At 37.0% G+C, this 21,291-nt stretch overlaps 1 protein-coding gene across 3 annotated transcripts in view; it reads left to right on the top strand.

Annotated features, from left to right (window-relative positions):
* Positions 1-21,291, top strand: part of SPAG16 (sperm associated antigen 16) — a 399,263-nt gene that overhangs the window by 55,667 nt on the left and 322,305 nt on the right. The gene's annotated exons all lie outside the window — the stretch shown is intronic.

The raw sequence follows: 21,291 nt of genomic DNA, 5'->3' as shown, positions 1-21,291 counted from the left end.
AGGTTAGTATGTAAGTGATGTGAAATCTCACTTTCGTTTGCTCTTCACAGGAAGAGCAGGAAGAATCCTAAAAGCCTTCCTGATCTGAGGCAGAGCTCTGCTGTAGCTGTTGAGGAGCGATTAAGCTAATGGAAGCAATGGTGAGAGTTAGTTCAGGCATAAAGAGTACTTCTGACCAGTATTTTTCTTCTGAGCACTACATGTTTAGAAGTTCTGTCTGGTCCTACTCAAATCATACAGCAAGGCATACATTGTTTGGGGTTTTTGGTTTTTAGAAGGCTGAAGTTGTAGTGTTATGATGTAAAAACTTATTCCTGTATCAATCATTGTATTTTACCTCTCTATCAAAGTGTGCATAGAAGCTACGAATACGAACACCTTACATATCAGTAGGAAAAAAACTTGATTATATATTGAGTTCTTCTGTTCAGTTACTTTTCTGTAGATACTTAAACTGTTTCTCTAAATTGGTACTTGGCTGCTGGCTTTTTTTTTTTTTTCTTCTGAGGAATATGCAAGTAATTCCATGCTGTTTTATCCCCATGTCCTTTAAACAGTGTTATAACTTAAAATTTTTGAGACTTTTTATAGACGTTTTACTCTTTCGACTTCTTGTGATTTATATTCTCCTTTGTTCTTTACATTCTCTGTAGATTCTGGGTCAGAAAAGGACACTTTTTGAGAGGGTGTACTGATCAATTCGATAGGAGCCTCCAAAAAATGTGATTAAGGCAGAATTAAGGTCACGGGCACACATAGATAATGTGGGTTTGTATTAGCACTGAAACCTTGGATGAAAAAGTTTGCCGCAGCTTAATTTAGACAAGTGGAAATGAGGAGTTAGGGACCTGTTTCTCAAACACAATTATGTAACTGCCTTTAATTATGCTTTTGCAACACGCTATTTTCTCTTCTTTTCATGAAAATGCTGTATACTGTAGATATTTTTTCCCATAGTTGTCATCACTGTGTGTACTAGACATTGAAGACAATACTGAAAGACTTCAGGACTCAAGCTGAACTTTGACTTCACTAGCAAGGAGGAGAAGTACCATGACCTGATCAAAAGATGGAGGCATCAAAAAAGCCTGAACTTCTGTATAGGGCCCCTCGGTCAAGTGATGTGTCCAGCTGCAAGTAGGAGACTTGGGACCAATGAAAGGAGCAGAAATATTTTAGACTTGCTGATCTTTCTGGCTAGCTTACTGATAATTGAATGAAGCAGAGGTATTTGTGTAACTTGTTTTTTTTTTAATATTGAAATGTCATTTTTTAAATGGGTTTCATCTGAATACTTCGTTTTAAGACGCTATTTGGTCTCAAGGCAATCCTGAAAGACAACTATCAGTGATACTGCAATATTTTTTATTGAAATTCATTACCTACATATATTTCACAAGGTTTTTTGAACTTCAGAAAAAGTATGTATTTAATTGTGGGAACAATAGAAATTGAGAGAGAGGAGTAAGTTTTGTTACATTTTAGTGAGCATTGCTTTGTGAAGTCTAACTGCAGTTCTGAATATGTCCTCTGTTTTTCTCCATAGCACAAAAAAAGATTCCTTTAATAGCTATATAAAAAAAAAGTCAATGTGATGCCACTAAATTTCTGAGTCTGATCTGGAGGCAGAGAATTAGAGAATTTTCTTTCAGTTAGGAGCTAGAAATTGGAGACTTTGTCTGGATTTCCTTCTGGGCAAATGTGAGGGGGTCCAGAGGTAACATTTTGACTGAAACATTACCAGCCTTTTATCTGATGTGCAGCAATGGTTGTTATCACATAGAAAAAGATCTCTTTTAAAAAAAAAAGTTAAATGCCTTTAGTAACTGCAGTTACTTTGAGTACAAATTGTGTCTTTTCCCAGCTTTAATGTGTGAAAGCTCTTGCCAAATATTGCCTTCGGTGCCTGCAGACTGAAGGCAGAAGCGCAGCAAAAAATGGAATGATTTAAGGTGTTGGTGTGACAGCTGGGGGTAGAAATAGAAGATAAAAGAATGAAATGACAGGTGAGGAAGTCGAGGCAGCTGTATGAGTAAGATGACTGGAGCTTTGGGGAGTTGGAAGTAAAATGGCAATTAGGAGCTCAATAGAGAATTGAATGTAAGCTTGGGGAAGCGTAGAGGAGAACAGTGGATCGGGTGATTGTGAATCTTGTGTTGCAGATGAAAAGTGAGCTCTAACAATCCCATGTTTGCTGGAATATTGACGAGTGGAAGTTTACAATCATGCAGTCTAGATTAGAAATGAGAAAGTGAGGACGATCTGCTAGGAGAAATAGATTTTGTGCCCAGATCCAAAACAGATTTTTCAGAAATGCTATTTTGATGAAAATCCCCCTGTCATTATGATACTTTATTCACTGTAAAAACACTTTGAAATACATGCTAATTGAACTAGCACTTAAAAATGGGAAAGACAGCAGCGCAAGTCTTTTTCTTCATAACTGAAATAATTGTTATATATAGTTTTCCCCATACCATGTAGGTATTTAGGAATGCATGGAAACTAGAAAAACAATAACTAAGTGAAGAGTTAGTAGGAACATAGCAGATGACTGTCAACTGAAAATAGACTGAGGCAGAGGTACAGATTATAAATGAGAAAAAAGCGGTTAGAAGGTTATTACGGTTTAGAATTTCAGAAGACAGAAGTAGAGCAAAAAAAAAAAAGGTGCAATTAAATTTGCAGGTGGTAAGGCATAGGGGAATTTTAGTATTTTGAGTGTAAGGTATGCTAAAACAAGTAGAGTATTGGCAATCGAAAATTAACTTAGTCTCACTCCATCCAGTTGGGTTTACTGTAAAGGGGAATATGGTAAGGTGACTTGCTATGCTAAAGGTTTTATTGAAGTCCTAGAGAAGGATGCCAGCAAGATGAGGCAGAAGATGGCCATTTACATAAACTTAAGTTGCTTCATAATACAAGTGGGAGTGAAATTCACATTCATCATTATATTTTTGCAAGTGTTTTTCCCCTGTGGAAAAGGGAGAGATATAGCTGCTCAGGGTGTCCAAATGACAGTGAGAAATAACTTCGTGACCAGTGGAGTAGGGCTCAAGGAAGAGTTCGAGAGAATAAAGTTTGCACCACTGTGGATTCTCAAGGACTGTAAAAGCGGCAAGAAAAAAAAATGCTAGAGGGTGAAATTGAGGGGGAAAATTATTGATTAAGATATTACGCATAGTCAAATGTAAAAAAAAAAAAAAAAAAAAGGTAACGAACTTGAGAGGAGGAAACTTTGGGCAAAATAAGTAGGGCAATATGTCCTGTTTGCACAATTTTAAAAAGATATTTTGTGTACAAAATGTATTGGAAAGGCAATGAAATACCAGCATTTGTGATTTGGACAGGGTTGTGTACAGTAAGTGTTGCTGTAGTCTAGGTTTGACAGGAGAAAGGAAGGAATAAGTGTGTGTGTATACACAAATTGAGCATGAATGCAGAGTGGCTTGTTGACGCTGGTTAGAAACACAAGCAAAGATTTTTGGGGCTGTTTTGCCAAGATGCCACACTTTTGTGGGTGCTATCTTGTGTGTACAACATTGATTTTTGAGAGAAGACGGAAAAAGATGTGTAGCTCACTTGAAATGAGAGCATTATGGAGAACCTGAGCTAAGCAAAATGGAGCAGGCCAGCCTCACATCAAATACAGGTGAAAAGTTTTCTTCAGCAGCAAAAGGCCACTGTAGTGCCCTTGACCACAACATGGTTTCAATTTTTGTATCACAGTGGGAGGTATTGCAGTCTAGAAGTGCATCAGCACAGGCATTCTTCACCGTGCTTGCTTCCTACAATAGATTTAAAGGTGTACACTGCATACACAGAAAATCCTTACAAGTGTGAAACTCCCTACCTACCTTTTACCGAATGGTGGCTAGAGTAAACATGCTATTTGCTTACACTTCATTGTTTCTCAACTGTTTTGAGAGTTCCTCTTCATTTGTATTGTTAATGCAGATTTTATTTTTCTTTTAAAGATACCAAGTTTCAGGTTTAGTGTTACTTAGTGGTAAAAATAAAGAGGAACACTTCCAAGTCCTTTCTCTGTCTCCACTTTGATATCTAGTTGGCTGCATCTTGTGCTGTGCACAATAGCTTGTAGTGAGTTTTCAGATGTCAGAGTGAAGGTTGGAAGGCCAGGCACAATTCCTGGGGACCCCTTAGACCTGGCAGCAGAAACTGCAGGAGCTGTTATTTCTTAAAAGCTTGCAAGTAAACCGTTAGCACTGAAACTCAGGAAATCTAAATGCGTATGCTGTTGCTGCATGGTTCCTAGTGTTTGTTTCAACTGTGAATTCCCTGAATAACCTTTTAAGTAATTGCCTGGTATGGCTTGGGCACTCTAGTTACAGATACACATAAAATACACATAGAGTTATGCTGTGAATAGGAATGCTTTCAGTTTCTGAAAAGCCCATTTGTATTTCTTAGTATTCAGCCTTTCTTTCCTGCATTTTGGCACTCTTTCTCCTCCCTTTCCCCATGACATCATTCAAGCTGGAATTAAAACCTATCCATGTCTGAGGCTTTGAATGAACCTTAACAGGTGCATATGTACGTTCACTGTTCATCTGTTCTTTGAAAACTTTTTGGGAGAGCACTTTTGAATAATCTTTCCAATTAAAATGTTGAAGAGATCTACAGAGGTGATTATTTAGCTTCTTGATGTAGTAAAGCTGTGAGTTCAGGATGAGAATTTCATTTATTCTTCTCTTAATTTTATTTTTCTCTGAGGTAGTATTGCATGCTGCCAGCTTCTGTATGCTCTAGAGCCGAGTTCCGTGCTATATCCATCTCTGTTTTTCCCCTCAAGTGTCTTGATCCCTTTTCATCCATATTGTCTTTTCAGTCTTTCTAAAACTTATCCAGATTTTTGCTCTAGAAATGTCTGGTAGATTAAAACAGGATGATTCAACCTGGGATCAGACACTTTCTTACTTTTTACAGGTAATTTTGGGTGTTGCCTCTCCATCATAGATTTCTGGTATCTCTCTAAGCATTAAACTCAAGTGCGTGGTCTGTCAATTCTGTGGGATTTTACCCATTTTCTGGGAAAGCTGGCAAAAGCTGGCAGTACCAGTGCTCTCCGAGCCCACAGAGATGCATTGATATAAAACACTCATAAAAATTAATAGCGCTAATGTCCATGTTCTTCATACCCATCCTGTGGTGTGGCTTCTGATGAATGAAGTATGGCATCTCTAATAGAAACTTTGAAACTGTTGAGGGACCTATGTTTGGAATGAAATTGAGACAAATGGAATCTAGTTTCATGTCAAAATTGAGTTGGTTTTGAGGGGATAACATTAACAAAAAGCAATACCAGCTGTTGCTTGGATTCTTTCTAAGGAGATATGATTTCAAATACAAAAAAAGAACAGATCTGTTGGGTGAACCACTGCTGGTGTTGAGAGTAAAACTCATTTTAAGGTCCCCCATACCATCTGTCCAAACCCACATAAACAAATTAACTCTCTATTGAGAGTACATGGACTAGGCTTCAAGAACTGAATAAAATCTGGTGGTTTTGATATCCCCCACAAAGTAATTTTTGTGCAACTTAAGAGTCAGGTTCCATTCTTTCGTCTCTCTCTGGACGAAGAAGTTGCCTCATTATGATTGTACTAGATATTTGTGGAGACTTCTGAAACTGTATTTGAGATTTAAAAAATTAGTCATGAAATGGAAAACTAATAGTACAGGCAACTGAAAAATACATATGATTAGTACTAATGATTAATAAAAATTGTCCTGTGATTGTCAAAAATAGATTTATTGACATTAAACAATTGTTACTCAAAATCAACCTAAATAGTAAGGCAAGATGGCAAGGCTTGACATGGAGCCTTTCAAAGAGAATCATCGGATGTTTTCAGGGTGTGTTTCAGAGATCTTTTGTTGTTGTTGTAAGCTATTAAATATTTTTATGGGAGACTTGGAATAAATCTCAAAAATCTGAACCAGATCTCATTCAGAATTATTGATGAAGCTTATAGATGACACACTGGAAAAGTGTTAGCTCATAGAGAAGCCAGGTAAATGAGGCGGAGAAGCCTGGAACGCTTGGTAAACTAAACACAAAAGTCTACTTTTTACTACAGTGACTACTAAAATTATGTAAGGAAAAGAGATGCCTTACTAACAGGTCTGTGATAAGGGATATGGGGAAAAGCTAGGAAAGTTGTGTTTTGTATATGATGGTGGTATGATTAGGGTAGAGAATATCAGGCTAGTGAAAAGCGGAGAAATGTCCCATTATGCAGTCTGCTTAGTTTCACAAATTGAATTAAGGAGCATTTTCATCATTGGCTGTGATTACTCAAAAAGGGAATAGAAAATGTTCCTAATAGGACTGTTTACTTAGCAGAGAAAAGTAGAATAGGATTCAGTAGATGGAAATTGAATCTAAAGACATTTGGGGTTAGAAATAAAGTGTTGCTTTTCAACAGTGAGTATAGTTAGGCATTTCACAAATGTACTGTAGTTCCAGTAAATTTTTCAATTTTGAAAGACAATTTGACAATTCCTAAATAATAGCTGATTTTCTTTTAAAGCTACGTGTAATTCAAGTAGATGTTAATTCAAAAAAGTGCAGTGGCCTGGGTCTTATGGGGTCCAGAATAGATTACAAAAATTGTCCATTCTGGCTTTATAATCTTGATGAATATAAGAGGCTGTCTGCCTTCCACCTCAAGGCAGTTTTGGACAGTTTCCTATTTAACTGTTGGCATATTTGTGAAGTCAGTCTGGCTGTACCTCACCTGCATATTTTGTACTGTCTGCTTCCTGCAGTGCTGAAAATCTGCCGAGTTACTGTGATGGTTAATCAGCATTAGCCCGTTTTTGGTATAATACATATGGCTAACAACTATTGTAGTCAAATAATCAGCTTTTTGTTGGAGAGAATTCATTACTCGCCAGCACTGGCAAGTTGAGTGCTTTGTATCTGCACTTGAGGAAGCCCTGTCAAAGTACTTACGGCTTTGTTTTCATTATTAATCATTATGTGGAGCTTGGAATAACAGTTACTACCTGTCCTGAAACTGAATCAGTATGATTAAATGCAAAAGGGAGTAATATGGACAGCATCTGTAAAGGGTAATTGCAAATAAATCAATAACTAATGGTCCCTGAATGTGTTTACTACTTCATTGTAGTGATATATGAACCTTTGTAAATCCTTTGTGCTTATACCAGTTATTGAGGTGATCACAACGTATACTTTGTTACAAATGAAAAAATTAATGTCTACTAGATATTGAGAATATAAATGTGATTTTGAGGTTCCAGACAATGCCTTAAAAGTGGAATACTAGTTTAAAGAAAAATGAAACTTGTTTAAGATTTGGAAAGTTAGTAAGGGAAAATAAATGGCAAACTTTAAAATTTAGTTGAATGTGGAACATCAATGTTGGATGAGACTAGTGGTAGGAGAACTGTTAAGGGAAGGTAATTTTTTCTCTTATTGCAAGTGCAGAATAGGATCGTGTCCGACCAAATCTGAAAAATAATAAAAATTTCCACACCTATTTACAGTGAATGTATTAGAAATAAAATCAGAGTGGATGCAGATGAACTGTACTTTAAAGCATCCATAAATGAGCATATTTTGGATTAGCTTGTAAGGACTTGTGTCTTCTGGTTTGGCATTGCTATTTCCATAAACTTTCTTTTGCACTTATGACATGTTTTTAACACTTTCATCCTCTTTGCACAGAATTTATAGGGACGTTACTTGTGATTCTGGAAATCCTAACAATGTAGAAGTGCTTTTTCTTAGCTTAAATAGACAATCCACATGAAAAGTCTGTCTGAAATGGCTAGTAGCTCTGGTAAAACATGTTGAGTAGAAGAATATAGCAGTTTTGCTTGTGCAGTGTTTGAATTTGGTGGAAATCTGTCAATTTTCTCATGTGCTAGGAAAATAGTCCTGATGGAGATCTTAGTGTTATGTCAGAATTCTTAGAATTGTGATCTTGTTCTTTTGCATAATGGGAAGATGTTTCTTATAGGAAGATGTTTCTTATAAAAAGACACCCCATGTGCTGGATAGAGGAAGGAATTAATGAAGAAACATTTGGCGGTATTTTGTAGCATGAAAACATTTTGATAGCTGGTGAAAGCTATGGTATTCATTTTGGTTATATGATCTTTTTTGACTGAACTTCATAATGACTTAATAACTCTTTGTAGGGAAAACATTAATTTTAACAATTATGAATCAGTGTTTGACATGCCAGCCTTAAGTATCACACGGCCTGTATGCATAGCAGTCTTCTCATTTTCTTTTTCTGTCAGCACTTATTTTTCTGTCAGCACTTATGTCCAGTAACAAGAATATTTTTGAAGAATATTTTTCTAGTTTGAGAAAAAACATTTACCAAATACAGTAACACTTAACATTCATAAGTTCAGTCTTCCTCTTGCTTCATGTCTTCCACACTTTGTAATACACACGTGTGTATAAAATGTATGTATTCTGTACTTATGTAATACATAAACATTACATATAATTAAAATATTTGTACATGTATTATAAAGCAATACATTAGTCCCACTGTTTGTTACAACAAATAAATCTGTTTCTAGAAACTCTGTTCGGAGGTATTTTAGTGCAGTCTTCTGCTATATTTAAAGAACTAATGTTTGCCTGAGTAAATCTCTTATCTTCCCAGCCTACTGTGCATTTATGGTATTATATTTCTAATGTGCATTGGGATTCTGTAGACATGGAAGTAGATTTTATATTGTTAGGTATTCAAAGGTCCTATGAATTTCTCAGCAGAGAAAGAAAATACACAGAACCAGTAACATTCAGAATAAACTTTTCAAAATGAATTATTTGAGTAGAAAGACAATGTGGAAGAAATAACCTGGCAACTCCCCAGAAATGTGATACTGATGCTTAGGAAATTACTTTTTACATTGTATGCTATGTCTCAAATTGTGCCACAAGTTCAAAAGGACTAAGTGACTTAGTACTTCTGGTACAAATAGATGCAAGATAAACTCTAGAAACCTAAAAAGCATCTAGTTTAATTACAACTATCATTAAGGAAAAATTTACGTCAACATTTTGTAAGCTTCTCTCTTACTAGGGCTGTATATTTGGGTAGAAGGAGACCCCTACAGTTTATGGCTTCAGCTGTTCCCAGGGAGCATAAAGGGTGTGCTGTGCTTTGGTGATGACATCAATGCATTTTGCTTTCACAGCAAAATTACACTGTGCTACAATGGCATGCAAAAAAGTGTTTTTCTAATACAGACCTTGGATGAAATGTAATTCTACTAAACACATCAGGGAGTTGTTTTTTTATCTTGGGTGTCTTTTCTTTTTCACTTTGACCTTAGGTTATCAGTACAAATATTTTGTAGTAACTTAATGGATAATGCAAGCTGAATTTAAGAGTCTTTATTCAGTTCTGTAAATACGTTCTTTTAACGTTAAACCAGGTTTTCAAACCGTGGGTGGTAAGCTAGCTGTTACTGCCTCTAACCTTAGGTTCTTTTAACCACTTCGAGTGTTGCAATGGGATGAATTGTACAAGAAGCCTAGATTTGATATAGGTTGTGATTTAAAAATAAATAAATACCATACTATCTATAGTGTCATGCTAACCATACAAGCATACTTATGATCTAGGGGGCTTTTTATGCATTTGGATTTGGATATGTGATGTTTAATAACTAGTTTGTTGATTCATATGGCTGCTTTGACGAACCAAATAGGAATTAGACAAATTATTTGAAGAAAGCATCTGAAGTTGTTAATCAACTCGACTATAGCATACTTCTCTAGTAGAGAATATATCAATTGTGATGAACAATTTTTAATACGTACAAAAATGACAATGTTGCAACATATTTGGAGTATGCCAGAAAGCTGAATTAACTTCATGTCCATCGTATAATCAAAATTACCTCTTTAACATGCCTAATTGAGTTGTATGGCATACTCATCACGTGTTGCAGTAATTTAAAGTATCACTGAAGTTTAATTGCATTGTAAGCAAAATTTAAATGTACGAAATAAAATTATAATTGGTAGAAGTTTCTGTGTTTTATTGTACCGTTGTTTATTTTACCATTGATCATAAATTTAGTAGCTTTTTCAAGTATAAGCCATTTAAAGAGGGGGTGGGGAATGTCTTCAGGAATAACATACTGTTATCTGTGATTTACAAAACTGCTATGAAAATCCAGGCAACCAAGTGCATACCTTGTATCATCATAATTTACTGTAGTGTTCTCATTAATTTTCTTTTACTTATCCTTGGCAAATGATCAAGTTGTGTTTTGTAACAGTCTTCACTTGTTTATGTAAAATTATAGTATAGATGTAGTTGCTTTGTACGTTTGTGGTGTATAAATATAGGTATTGTTTTGTGCCCTGTAGAGGATGGGTTATCTATAGGATTGTTTTTTTTTTTAAAAAAAAGTCTAGTAGGAATATATTCTGTTGTTATGATGTGATTCTATGAGACAAGAATCAGGTCAACACATTCAGAATTGCTACCAGTAAAATAGCATTGAATTTATTCTTTTGTCATAACTTTACATTCTCAATTCCGGTTAAAGGTAGCCAGAAGTAGATACTTAAAATCCAGACCTAGTGGTACCAGTATAGATTTTGTATCTTAGAGTTGTAATGTTGCATAATTTAAAAGTAATTTTAATTATTTAATTCAATGTATTAATTTATATTACTACCATCAAGGAGTGGTAAATTACAAGTTGGATGATTATTATATCATTTGGAGACGTGTCGCTCAGAATAATAGTACCTTCGTGCACTTCTTTGCACTGTGGTTCCTCCTTCACCTTAGTGACTCACCAGAGATTGCTGGTCATGCTATATCGTAACAAACTAGATTAAGTAATTAAAATAAGGGACTAAAATTACATTTTATGAGGTAGCTGAGATGGTAGAAAGCATGGAAGAAGTCACAAGCAGTATTTCTGCACAGCACCGGTATCCTTTCTGAGACGGGACAGATTTTCAATTAATACGTTCTGATGACTGTTCCTTCTGTGAAAAAAAATATTTATCTTCATGAAGTTGCAGCATTTGTTTTCCATTCCATGTGGCTGCAGAGCATCATAAATCCAGTAATCATTCTGGACTCAGTCCTCTGAGCTCCTTGAGCAAGCTCTCAGTCCTCTGAGCAACTGCACAACCCTGTGGGCTGCGTAGTCTCTGTATATACTGCATCTCCCAAGGATAGATAGCAAGCTGTGATCTTCCCCTTGAATGTTGTGCCCATCTGCAATTTAGCAGAAGCTAAAAAGTTGCAGTTATTTTATTTCTGTGGGATTTGGCTGTGTGTTTTGCATACAGTAAGGTCTTTTCCTTTCATACCTTTACTTTTTGAAATATTGGCAATAAATTTAAACAAGCTATAGTAGTAAACATTTGAAGAAAATTATAACATTTCAGTGATATTTATAATTGCTAGTTTCCTCTTATTCTTCAAATCTCTCAGATTAGTGATCATTGAGAAACACCGTTTTAATAGCCACAATAAAAGAAACAAAGTTTTAGTGCAGTAGCCTCCTATCTTAAAGTTTATCTCTTTTATAGTAGACAAATAACTTCTTAAAATTTATCAACAAGTGCTAATAAGAGCTCTTGTCAAAATAAGTACCGAGTATCTGTGATATGGCTGTATTTATTGTACTACTGCTTTCTACTTTATTGCGTAGGCACCAGCTGTAGGAAGACTCGATTTGGCAGACCCTTAAAAGTGCCATTGTCAGGAGCAGTTTCAAGTTGAAATTTATTGTTAGCACCAGTTCCCCAGCTCTTCCAAGTTGCATGAATACAGTAGCCTTGAATGTGAAGTCAGAACAGTTTTAGGTGCTCTTTTAATTAATTTGTCTTTACTACCTATTGTGTATTATCCTCATGTTTGTTTAAAAAGAAAAAAAAAATGAAAACCTGTCAGAGTTATATACTGGATAAGGAGGATTTATGTGGCCACAGCTTTTGTAGGTGATTTTTATGCTTTTTATTAGCAAGCCAGGCAAGATGTAGTATGCAATAAAAGTTTTACTGTGCTCTCCTGCTATGGCTTTCAACTTCCTTTCCTTATATTTCAGACGTTTGTAAAATAATTATAGCCATGATTAATATAGTAAAACAAGGTGTAAATGTGTTGTGGTACACTCAGTATAGACACGGGAACGTTCTGAAATTGGGTTGTTTCAGTGTTGAGAATCAGACAACATAGACTACTGAATATTTTACTGGTGGCATTCTGTTCAGGGGATACACTGAGTATCTTCAGATATTTTTTCTCAGTCTGCTAGAAAAGGATATGTTATTCCTTCAAGTACAGAAAACATGCACAAGGGGGAATAATTCTGGTTTACCTTATTTTATATTAATTTTCTGTCATCGTTGCAGCAAAGCACTTAATACTAATTCAATAGATACCTGGTTACTATGTGGTTCTTTTTGAGGCAGCCTATCTCCATTGCATCAAAACTAAGCTAATCAGAACAGGGGATCAGGATTTTCATCATCAAGAAGATGGAAATAGGCACTGACTTGAATCTCTCTTAAAAACTTAGTTTGAACCATCAAATAAACTTAAATAGTGTTGTATGCCATCTTAAAGGTGGACATTGGTCACATTTTTCACCAGAAATTGTCTGATTCTTGTAAAAACAGTAACTCGAGGAAAAATAGTTGGGAAATCTCATGTTATAGTTTGCTTTCTTAAATGTTCTAGCTTGACATACTTTGTTTTTGATAGTTGGATGAGTAAGATACATTCATTGTAAGCAATTACAGCCAAGACTCTTTCCATTCTCCTTTGATAAATTTGCATCTGAAGATTTCTTCTGTTTCCCGTTTGAATGTGTGGGTTCTTAGTAATCTTCAGCCTGTGTTGAAGGCTGTGATAATGTGGACAAGAACTGAGATGACGCGTAAGAAGTAAAGCCCTGTTTTGAGAACTGTATATTTAATAAGGACTTCCTGAGTAGGCTTGCTGATTTCCATGGAACTGCTTTGATATTCAAGAACTAAAATATAGGAAACTGAATATATTGAAATTTGTTTATCTAAAAGAAAAAAAAGGCAAAATATATCTTCCAGAGTATAAGCAAAACTGAATTTCCAGGACATTTAAGCAAACAACCCTTAATTTTTTCATCTTTCTAATTTTGGGTAAAAAGATTATTTCAATGGTCTATGAATGTAGCTGTCTTTGGTGCAGTACTTTTCCAAGTACAGAAATGCAGAGATATTCCAGATTTGGGGTTATAATCGAGAATAGAACACCTCCTTGAAATTATTTAGACAATAACACAAATCAGAATGTTTTGCTGAGACTTTGCCGTATGCAGTGGCTATGACTCTAAGAAGAATTTCATTTTTATTACTTAGTTCTCATTTCTTAACAAAACGTCTAGTATTTGCTTTAAATTGTATGTATGGATATGCCAGGAGGTGTGATGGTGATTGCTCCTCTTGTGCATGTCGCTGCAGGCTGAGAATGACCTATATAATTTTCAAATCAGAACTGCTACTGATACTATAGAGTTGATTAATTTTTGCACCTCCTCTTCCCTCACCAGAGGACTTTGATTCACCAAATTACTGCCTGATGATCCTTGCCTCAGTTAAACTTTTTTTTTTTTTATTTAAAGTTAGAATGCTAGATTTTTGCTGTTTTGCAGTTAAATAGTAAAGCTAGGTCATGCAGACTTCGATTTCTCACATCTGAATACAGAGAAACCTAGAACTAGGTGATGATAGTAGAGACAAGGCCCAGCTGTTATTTTGATAAACTGATTTGGATGTTTCTTGTTTCATTTTAAAGTACGCTACGCTTTTCTCAGCCGTGGGATGATTTGAAGCAGTTCCACTTACCTGTTCATTACCTTTGGTATGTTTTGACAAATGAGGATCTCTCGCGTCTTCCTCAAGGAAAATGAAAGCTGCAGACTTGCTCTGAAAAGCCTTGCTTTCAGAGGCAGAAAAAGCAGTCTTCCTGTAAGAATTCAAGACAGGCAAGAAGCTTTCTAGGAGCTTTAAGGGTGAATTGTCTAAATTGCATATCTATTCCCATCAAGACAAGATTTGTATCTTATTAGGAAGAGCTAAAGCAATGGTCTGAGACTCTGAAGATAGTTGGGTTTCTAAGCTCTTGTAGAGAATTCCAGCTTGGTCTGCAGTAAATCACTAAATCCTCACATGCCCCATGTCCATAAACAGGTTCTTACCTGGAGGGGAAAAAAAATAAATAAATTCCTTTCTTAGGGTTTGTTTTCATGTATCAACCTGTGAGGATTAGAGCAGAGAATGCTTCTGTGAGTTCATGCAGCCCTGGTTTCTGTAGGGCTTTCTAGACAAGTCAAATGAACCAGTACTGCATCCTTTATTACCTGGGGGTGCAGATGGGTTTGTGTTATTACCTTTGCCAAGGATCAACCATTTGTCTTCCCTGGGGCTACAAAACAATTGGGGTTAATGGTGTGTACTTCTTCCTGTTAGTGTTCTTGACAGCTATGGAAATGCTTGCATGTAAATGGGATAAGGGTGCTGGCTAACTTTCTGTTGGTGGCTAACAATCTGCTTCACCTGTAACTTAGATAACAAAGATAGTGTAGTATCTAAATGCCGGTCTGGGCAGGTACAGTGCACTATTTGCTTCCACTGATGGCAGGTACTGAGGATGTGTGGCTATGGTTCAGAGAGATGCTTTCTAGGACACCATTTTAAAAGTCCTGTTCCTTGCCTTTGATAATGAAGTAATAGGATTTCACAGGCAGGAAGTGCTTTACTTTCTCTTTTATACTGATGTAAGAGAAAAGCTTAATAGCTTTTCATGTTCATCATAGCACCAGTGTCAAGTAACTTGCAGATACAAGAGTGAATAAAAACCTACTATATTGCTTTGGCTTCTTGGTGCTCAGTGCATGCATTCCTTGACTTCTGGCATGTACTTCACTTGTCGATGGCAGTGTCAGTCTTTGTAATCAACATGGAAATAAATACGTATCGCAAAGCCTTGTGAGGCAAGAGCTCAACTTGTGTAATGGATTCTCTGCTACCCTTAGATTTAGTGATTGAAAATAATAGAATAAGGATTAAATGATGACATTTCTGTCATTGCCAAAATTTGTTGAGAGAGGGGAGCTGTTTTTTGTTAGCATTAACAGTATCGTGTTTTTATTGTAGGAGCTTTTCAGGATAAAGATACCACATTTATTTCACAGTGATAAACATTTGTATCTGGGAAAAAAAATCCATATTGAATTCTGTAATTTGGTAGGTAGCGTGTTCATGTTCCTTTTGAGGAATTCGCAGCTTGTTGAGCTACCTCTGTACTGAGCTATGCCTGACATAAATTGAAGTTCCAATGAAGCTTGGATAAATCTATACAGTAATAATATATTTTGGAAATACTCTGAGAGAACACCTTAAGCTGCCATTGCTTCTGAACTCCTAGGTAGCTCTCTCATGTGGGAAATCACCTCACCAACAGACTTGGTTGTTTGAACTGCCTTCCACCTGGTGTGTTCTGGGGAGCCACTGAAATTGGCACTTTACTTGGCCATGACAGGTGATAATGCTCTTTGTGCTGTTCAGACCCAAAAGTATGAGGCACAGATATGAATTATCTCTACAACTGAAGCTAAGTCTCATGCTCTAGTAAAACAAAAGGATTATCACAGCCAAGGAGGTCAAAACTACAATTTCAGTAATTGACTTCATTGCATTGTTGATGAGGAAAGAGAGGATAAGTAATTTTTTATTCGTGTTTTGTAAACAATGATAGAAATTGTAATATTTCACATTATGCTCTTTTTTAAACTATATTTGTGAAATTTACAACAATATTTCCTGAAATAGGATGCATTTTTTCGTACGGGAAAATGCAAGACTTTTAGTGACTTCTATTCAGAGTACCTTAGTTCAGGCTTTCCTAGAATCAATTCCCTCTGAAATGAATAGGTCTGATTACATTTAGTAATTGCTTTAGTTACTGAAAGTGAATGAGATGGTTTACAAAAAGCCTATTGATTCATATGCTTTTTAAAAGTCATAATTCTGGTTGTGCATACATGTAATTCTTGAAAGGTAAAAATTTGTGAAACAAGGACCACGTAAAGCTTCCAAAATTTAGTGGCACAAATTGGAATTATGCTGATTTTTAGTTAATCTCTTTGCTTCACTCTTTAGCCTGTGTAAGTACTTCACTCTTTTTTTCGCCCTTTGCTTCACTCTTTAGCCTATAGTAAGTACTGCAGGCTTATTTTAATCACTCCCAGATTTTGAAAAAGTATGGAGTTTTCCTGGGACTGGCGTCAGATCTGCAGGAATATTATTCCTGAAATACATTGCTGGAATGACAATACAGGATTCCAGTAATATGGGAACTTCATGTATTTGTTTCCTAATTTTGAATGTTTCTATTTGTTTGTTTTTCCTTGCGTAGCTTAATCTTTCTTGCCAAAATTGTTCCTACCCATGAGATACAAAGAAATTTTGGTTCTGTTATCTTTTGTATGTTTCACATAGAATTTTAAAAATTGAGGTATTAATTTGGGGTTGATTTCCCATAATGAATATTTGTATTGCTACTTTTAAAAACATTTACAATCCACTCTCACAAGAGGAACTTGAAGGTGGATACGTAAGTTATTTAGTCAAATGAAGAAATACAAGTAGTGTGTATTGAACTTTTTTTTAAAAAAATAGTGATTTTACTCTGTGTAAATCCACCTAAATCCCACTGATTTCCAAAGCATGTTTGCAAATTTTTTTTTGGTCCTCTTTGTTTCTTAGTATGCCTCTAAATACACACAAGTGGAAATGTAGAAAGCTATCGACAGCTAATCTATATCAAAATATATCCTCTTTAATATCTTTATCGATGATCTGGATGAGGGCGTCCAGTGCACCCTCAGTAAGTTTGCAGATGACACCAAGCTAAGTGCGTGTGTCGATCTGCTCGAGGGCAGGAAGGCTCTGCAGGAGGATCTGGATAGGCTGGACCGATGGGCTGAGGTCAACTGCATGAAGTTCAACAAGGCCAAGTGCCGGGTCCTGCACCTGGGCTGCAACAACCCCAAGCAGAGCTACAGGCTGGGAGATGAGTGGCTGGAAAGCTGCCTGGCCGAGAAGGACCTGGGAGTATTGGTGGATAGTCGGCTGAATATGAGCCAGCAGTGTGCCCAGGTGGCCAAGAAGGCCAACAGCATCCTGGCCTGCATAAGAAGCAGTGTGGCCAGCAGGTGTAGGGAAGTGATTGTGCCCCTGTACTCGGCTCTGGTGAGGCCGCACCTCGAGTACTGTGTTCAGTTTTGGGCCCCTCGCTACAGGAAGGACATGGACGTGCTCAAGCGAGTCCAGAGAAGGGCGACCAAGCTGGTGAGGGGTCTGGAGAACAAGTCTTACGAGGAGCGGCTGAGGGAGCTGGGGTTGTTCAGCCTGGAGAAGAGGAGGCTCAGGGGCGACCTTATCGCTCTCTACAGTTACCTTAAAGGAGGCTGTAAAGAGGTGGGGGTTGGTCTGTTCTCCCACGTGCCTGGTGACAGGACGAGGGGGAATGGGCGGAAGTTGCGACAGGGGAGTTTTAGGTTGGATGTTAGGAAGTACTTCTTTACCGAAAGGGTTATTAAGCATTGGAACGGGCTGCCCAGGGAGGTGGTGGAGTCACCATCCCTGGAGGTCTTTAAAAGACGTTTAGATGTAGAGCTTAGCGATATGGTTTAGTGGAGTACTTAGTGTTAGGTCGGAGGTTGGACTCGATGATCTTGAGGTCTCTTCCAACCTAGAAATCTGTGATACTGTGATACTGTGAAATACTGTGAAAAGGTTGGTTGAAGGCATAGGTGTTTAGTTAGCACTTCAGTACAAGACATAGGTGTCTTGTTAATACCGCACTTGACAAAAAAAAAAACAAACTAGGATTTTCACCACCAAAGGATGACTTTGATTACTGCTCTGCAGAATCTCCCCAGATTCTGTCGTCTTCTCCAGCCAGAAGAAGGGCAAGACCAACGTCCTGAGTTAGTCGTCATTCTCAGTCCATGCTGTTCCACGGAAATGGAGCCCATTGTTTCATCATTATTCATCATTATGGCTTCTTGAAGCTAAAGTTTTGCCTATCTATACAAGCTTAGAAAATAATTGCATAGGGGACACCAGAGAAGTTTTTCTGCACACAAAACTAAATGCGTAGTTTCTTAACTTTGAAGGGGAAACAAACGTAGTTTAGATGGAACAAAACTTACATATCTATGACCAAGTATGTGAGGTATTAAACATGTAAAGCTTTGTCACATCCAGTCTTACTTTCTTGTAAACAAGTAAAAACAAACAGCATCAAAACCCACTAGATATTGGACTGGGTTTATTAGGCTACATATGTGATAGAAGCCACACTGCACAGTATATTTCAGGTGTTATTTGTCATAGATGCACTTGTACTGATCATTAAGTCAGTAGCTAAAATTAATAGTGATTCTGCTAATCATTTGAAGAGTTTGATTCGGGTTAATAGCATCCTTACAGACATGTGGTGTAGAAAGCTTCTGAAGTGGGAGACAAAATGATATTCTCTTCATAGTCTGTAATTTTGAAATTTGCTGTACATTTATTCCTTCAAATTAACAGAACTGCTGCCATCAAGTTAAGTGCAAACAAAAAAAAAATATTAGTGGATATCCCTGCTGTGTGTGCACATACTTGGATTAAAATACATAGATTTTATTCTGTTCTTAATCTTAGTGGTTATGGGCGTTTTAAATAATATGGTAATTTCATTCTTTCTTTTAAAGTTTCTCGCAGCAGGATGTCCTGAAAATGTTGTAAGCGTGAAAGATCGTCTTAGTCTTTAGAAAACTTTACAGTCTTTGTAAGTGGTTTTGTAATGACTAGCATAGCCCTTAAAATATGTTGTGTATGGTTATCCTCCTTATGGTCTTTAATGACAATCTATTTTTAATAAAGCTGTTTAGCTTGGTTAATTAGAGTTGGTAATAAATCTAGTCTGACTAATCTTAAAAAAAAATACATTAGATCACGCAGATTGAAAGTGAGCTTGCAAGAAATATATGCATTTTGTTGTTTTATCACCTTTATAGTTGTAAGAAGAAAGTATTTTGGAGAATACGTAAGATCTGTCTCACAGCCCATTCTGGAGTAACAGATTTTTCTCTTGGCGTGGAGAACTCATTCAAGTTATTTTAAAGCACACGTTTACCCATTAATAACAACCTGATGCTCAATTTAGATCTCATGTGCCCATAATGATAAATAAATAAATAGAGTTCTGTTCTGTACCAAAAAGATTGTCAAGATTTTACATCAGGTGTTTTCAGCAGGGTTGATCTTATGGTGAACTCTAAATACTGCTGTATGCAGTTTACCTGCCTGAAGCCCTGAACAGACAGTTATTTCAAGCTGATTGTAAATGACAAGTGCAGTTGATGTCCAAACAGCCATCTGAAGTCTGTCTTTGACTTGAATGTCAGTACGAAGATCCATTCTCAATGATTTAGGGCCAGTTTCTTTCTGGGTCCTACGCTGGATAACGTCCTCATTCCCTGTTTGGGCAAGCTGATATGTTTCTTTCCTTCTATTCAGAACCCTCCTCATGCTGCGATCCCTTTTGCCGCTGATCTGGCAGAGCCTGCTCCGACTCCAGGAAATCTGTATTCTTCTTGGGGAAGAGCCTGACAACTTCAGTCTGCTCACGTTTGACTTGAGGGCTGTTTGAGGTTTGTTGTGGAAACCTCAGCCCCCATCTCTGATGGCATGTATACAGAGTATCAACTCTGCAGTGAGGTTCTTGGTTCACAGCCAGACTGTCTTCACTGTGTCCCAGGGACCAGATGTTTTGCTCCAACGCCGGTGCGCTCCAGCAGAAGTTCTGTGGGTCTTATGCTTTAAACTGCTGGAGCTGAAGGAAACCGGTAGTTTAGTATTCTTGTTTCTGCTCAGTATATATTTGAAGGATTTGGGCCGTTTTTAGGAATCTAGTCCTACAGTCCAGCATCTTAAGCATGTTACCCATGAATCTTTGCTGAGCCATCCATTTCAATTAACACCTGGTTTTGCCTTCTGTTATCTGTTGATGAGGATGTTTTTCATGATGATCGTCACTTTTACTAAATGAAAAGTCTGAATGCCATGCTCGAAAGATATCTTATTACACATAGAGGGAGTTATCTTCAGGGTTCAGTCCAAATTTGTCTTATGTCTAATTAGTTTTATCTGAATTAAAAAAAAAAAAAAAAAGCTTTCTCATTTGTTCTTGAAGCTACAGATTTCCAGGACAGGTGCCTCCTTGCCCATGCTGAATGGTAGGTCTGTCTTTGTCCTTTCACAAGACAAGAGCCTTGAAGAACAGACTGCTTTGGGTCTGTAGCTGAATCTTACAGAGGGGTAGATTTAATGCAGATGCTGTCTCACTGCATTGCTGCTCTGGAGAGGCAGCTAAAACTCTGCAAACCTGGAACTACCTGATGTAGTGTGTGCTGCTGAACAGCATCAGCTGCTGCTGTCTCCTCTGAACGCCTGAAGTTGCAGTGCTCTGTTCAACAAGTGTTCCTGTGCTGGTGAATTCTTTAGGAATGATGCCACATGTGAAACTGGTCATTTATTCCAGTAGAGAAAAGGATCATCTTGTCCACATAGCAGTGGTCTGTGGGAAATAGTGCCTGGAGTTACTCTCAGTACAGGTCTGCATATATGCATGAAGGAAAAAAAAAAAGGTTATTTACCTGTGTCTGCTCTCCTTTGCATTTTATTATTTACGTGAACATATATGGCACACTTCTCTCTTTGTTTCCATCATTTTTCCTTTTAGAAATATAATGGAAACTATTTAGCTGATAATTCAGTGATTGCACCATGAATCCTGCTGCACTGAGCATGGCCATGGGACTTTATGCTTTTCATCTCTGGTGTAGGAGATGTATGTACGATAAAGAGAGGGAAATCAAATACAAATTGAGTGACTAGGACAAGGGCAATGTAAGTTCTTCCCTTCGAATTTAGTTGGAGGAGCTTTGGGGCTGCCAGTTGATGAAACGGAAAGGTTTCTAAAAGTTTTTTTTTTTTGATCTTGAGATGGTACAGTGCAGAGTAGATCACTGGATATTAATTGGTAATTTTATACTTCTCGTTTAACATTTTTTTGTTTAAGGAAAAATATTTAGTTTACCTGAAATTTTTTTGGCATTAACTTTTGACTGTCTACCACCAGATACTTATTGGAAGCAGAGATTGTCCTGAATTGCGCAGAGAGGATTTTCTTATAGGGGATT

The sequence above is a fragment of the Anser anser genome (assembly GCF_964211835.1).
Source record: "Anser anser genome assembly, chromosome: 6".
NCBI lineage: Eukaryota > Metazoa > Chordata > Aves > Anseriformes > Anatidae > Anser > Anser anser.
The sequence above is the reverse complement of the archived record's forward strand: the minus strand, read 5'-3'. Positions and strand labels throughout refer to the sequence as shown.